This window comes from Odontesthes bonariensis, chromosome 6, assembly GCF_027942865.1.
Source record: "Odontesthes bonariensis isolate fOdoBon6 chromosome 6, fOdoBon6.hap1, whole genome shotgun sequence".
Lineage (NCBI taxonomy): Eukaryota > Metazoa > Chordata > Actinopteri > Atheriniformes > Atherinopsidae > Odontesthes > Odontesthes bonariensis.
Genome location: NC_134511.1, coordinates 10329472 through 10333997, shown reverse-complemented (window position 1 = coordinate 10333997; position 4526 = coordinate 10329472).

Genomic DNA, 4526 nt, shown 5'->3' with positions numbered 1-4526 from the left:
AATAAATATGTATCAGATCATTTTTAATTGAGGTGTTTGTAATCGTCCATTTTTTGCAATGGATTTAATAAGTGTGAAAACTTTTGCTCATAAACTATTTTTTTTTTTAAACGTCTTGAAATATTTCATCATGATTGCTCTTGTATCCACAACATTGTTGAGTAAGTGGAGAAAAGAATAAATCAGATACTTGCTGTTTGGTAAGATGCTCTGAAAGAGTATCGTAGCCATTCACACACCGTCTCACTCAGCAAACTGTAAGAATTATTACGAAGCAGCAGACTAGGAAATCTTGGCAAGATGTCGGGAGTGAATATGGACATTTGTGTTTTCATCACCTCTTCTGTAAAATTACACGATTTAGGTGCATGTGTGATGAGTTATCACAATCAACGAATTTAAACGAGGTTGACACGTGTCGGACAGAGTGGACAAGAGTACAGAGTATGGGGATATAGTGTCATAGCATTTCAATGAAACTGAGTTGCATGCCAACAAAAAACAGTTTTCTTTTAGCTGCTGTTCACATGCTGTCATTCTCCGTTTGGTTAAGTTTAGGCATTTAAAACTAGGTATGTAGAGTTAGGAAAACATCATAGCCAGCCGGAAGAATATTTGGGAAAGATCATTCCATAATCTTTGGATTTTATTAAGTTATATCAAATAGCAATATATTTACACAACATCTTTACCTCATTATTTTGATATCACGATAATCATCAATGTCAGTATATTGCTTATATAGATTATCAGATTATTTTTCAGACTTTAGGTCTGATTTGATGAGGAGAAACTGGGACAAAAGCTAAAGGTTAGAGTAAGACTGTCGATTTCAATTTAGCCATGATAAATCCCAACTTCAACCCAGCTAAAATGATCACTAAATGGGATACTTTTTAAAGACAACAATGACAATATGTTTAGATTTACTCACCAGGAGAAAAAAAAAAAGGACAGCAGCCAATTTCCCACTTTCGAAACATCAAACTGGCTGACAGCCCTGAGTAATTTCTTTCCAGCACATTTTTGTGCTGCAAAGTTTTGATACACTGAATAAAATTGATGTGATTTTATTGTCTCTAACACCTGACTTGGATGTTTTGGAGTTCACATATATCTCTTCATGCCATCAATCCAGAGTTGATCTTCGTGGAGCCAAAAACTTTCCCTCTCGGTCGGGTCATCCACGGATTTACTTGCTCCACCGTGACCAACAAAGGAAAATGCTCTGCTTTAACACTTTTATTGTAACTTTATCAGAATAATTTGTATCCAAGCTAAATGTATACTTTTAACTCAATTCTGATTTTTTCCCCTACGTTTTATGACCTCACTGTAGCGAAATTCTCCATGTGAAGGCTGTCGTACCCCCTGAAGAGAAGAACAAAACATGAAGCAATTTAAGAAGAGTATCAGCAAGTGCAGCCTCCACATACCACATTTTAACAAGTATCTTACCACATTCACGCTGTAACCAAGTCAAACCATATGGAACAAAGAGGAGGAGGGGGTGCGTGGCCCAACTAGAGGCGTGCCATCTCAGAATTGGGCCATAAGTCATGTTAAAATACCTTAGAGGTCAACAACATGAAGATAATTACCATCCAGGAGGTGGAAAACAAAAAGCAGATAGAGTTCACAGCTTTTTACCTGACTGAAAAAAATAGAAGGAGGTTGAAATGATAAGCAAAGTCACCTTCACTTTCTGTTTTCTACATTTACCAACTTAGTACACAAGTTCCGGTCTGATTGTGGCATATGCTGTGTGTTTTAATTCAAATAATATTATTTGGATTTTATTTGGGTTGTGATATTTCACAATGTTTTTATTTATAATTCTGCTCACTCTTATTCAGGCAAAAATTTGATAATTAATTGACCTCAACCTTTTTTCATACTTATATCATCCTTAACAATTAAAAAGCCTGACTCATTCTGGTGTAGTCAAATATTTATGACGTACCCCAACCTCCTTGGTGTGTCAGGTGTGTTGAAATGCAGTCTATTAGATCAAAGAGAACCAAATGGATGTAAAGGGCTAACACCCACTGAAAATTAATTTTGAACTATAACTGAGTTATATGATGCTGTCAAAGATCAATTTCCTGTATGACCGTAATTTCATAATATATCCTAAAAATCTGGGTTCCTGTTGCTCAGTCCTCTCCCCAATACCTCATAACTGAAGATTGTTTATACAACCTAACATTAAAAACATTAAAAAAATGTTTTTTAATAGGTTATAATCATATTCTTATTGTGGCAGGCACTTGAAAAGCACTTTTTATACAGAAATATTGTGCCACTAATCTGATCCAAACCCGTTTAAATCGTCCAATTTTCAAAATAACAAAAATTTTGAAGAATTTTTATTTTTTACACAAAAACTGTGTTCAAGTATTTAAAACATTACAACAATATTACTGGGCATGTATTGTTGTAATGTTTTAAACACTTGAACGCAGTTTTTCTAGAGAAGATAATTGCTTTGTATTTGGGAGTATCGTCCATTGACTCTTTTGGGCTTTCACATGCGCGAGCCTACAACCAGCCGGTGAGTTACATGCTGTTTATAAAGTTGTTTTGTAACGTCCCCATGCCAGTAATGTGAGAACCGTGCATATGGTTTTGATGGTAAGGCTTGTGACTTTATTGTCGGATGGGTTATAAAGTGGTGTGACGTTTCTGCAGTGTGCAAGTTGTTGTTTTACGTGGAAGGGTTAGCGCTTGCCCCTTAGCCACCACGTATTAGCCTCGCATGACATGCTGTGCGAACAGCGCGATCTCCACACAGGGAGCGCAGATTTGCACCTGTCTGTGTCCTACTATCAGTATTTGACAACCTCTAGCAATGGAAATGCGCTTCAAATGCCCCGGAGTTCCCCTTTAACCAACAGCAACTGAAATGTATGAAACCTGGTAGTCACGTAGGGCTATCGTAATGATTTGTATCACAGGCCATCTGCTGGGGATGCTAGCACACGATTCAGTTTTTTTTCTTGATTTACTGTACATATATTTTATGTTAAATAAATGTTGAATAAAAAAAAAAAATAAAAAAACAGTTTTTGACATCGGACATCAAGCAGCTTGCTTGCTTGCTGGATCATGGATATGTAAGGCCAAGAATCTCCTTTTCTGTTCTGTTGCCGGCAGCACGCAGCTCTCAGTGGAGCTTCAGTTTGGGCTATAGCACCAGGCACAGCGGTGTTTGCCATGGAAGGCCATCGCCTGGGACAGGGTGATGATCTTCAAGCTGTTAAACCAAATTCCAAGGGCTTGCTATCCACCAGATCACTGCTAAAAGCCCCTCTGGGTAAATTCCCTCACTGAGACAGCCTCATGTCACATGCTAATAAACAAAACTAATGGAAGAAAGAAAAAAAACGGACACTAACTACACAAAAAGGACTGTAGAATATTTTTTTTTGGTAATATATGGATGAAAAGGGTTATATTAAAGACTTACATGAGGCTGGGTTGCCATAGGTGATGTCAGCCTGAATGCTTAAATGTTTCGGGTGATTCTCATGTTGCTAATGAAGATGAATAATTAGTCATCTTGTGTGACAGCGAGCAGGCAGAGGGAAAATATTGCCTCTGCTGACAACTCCAGTTAAATTTACCTGTGAAAGAAAGTAAAAAATGACCTTTATTTAAAACTACCCTAACGATCCTCCTGCAGAGACATGCACAACATTTTAGTTCTACACAGCATGCACTCATAATGGTCAGCCACCTGGCCCTGCTAGTTTTTTTTTTTTATTTTATCTTTTTTACTTCTGCATGTGGGAATTTTGGACATATTCAGCCAGGAATGTCAAATGGCTTCTCAAGATGATGCACCTGATACTAAAAAGCACTTCACAAGAGCTCCGGTAGAAGACAGATCGCTCCCTGGAGACAGCTGCTCATCTTTCTACTCTTAAAGCTACAGTCTTTTTTTTTTTTTTTCCACAAACAGAGACGGTTTAACAGTCTCTCTGAATGTCGTTTAAAAGATAACTCTGGTAAGTGGAGGTTGAGTCCAGAAGAGTCTCACATTATCTTCAAACGTGCTACAAAGTGGACAACAAAGATATCTATCTATAGTCCCCTTTCTTTTTCTTTTTTTACCCTGAAAATGAGTGGCTGAGACATCGGCAGGCCTGTGCTCAGCAGGGGAGCGAGGTCTATTGCAGGACTCGGGAGGGGAGGTGGACTTTTGGCGGCAACTTCAGAGAAGAAGGGACACCTCGGGATCAGGTCGATTAGAGCTTGCGTGCCTGTGTCCGGGTTTACGGTGGCTTTTCACTGGAACAGATCTTTGTTGGGCAGAGGGATGAGGCAGGTGCTTTCTCCCCACTCTCTTCTCCCTTTCCCTCATCACCAGGTCATGTAACTTAATAAGATAGAAGCATTTACACTTGTGAATGAGCCTCCAGCCTCCCTTTACCTGAAACAATGAGCCCCACTCTCCTTCTGTTTAACCTTTCACATCAGTTAAACAGCCCGGATCCTAGAGTTGCATCTTAACTCCATTAGGT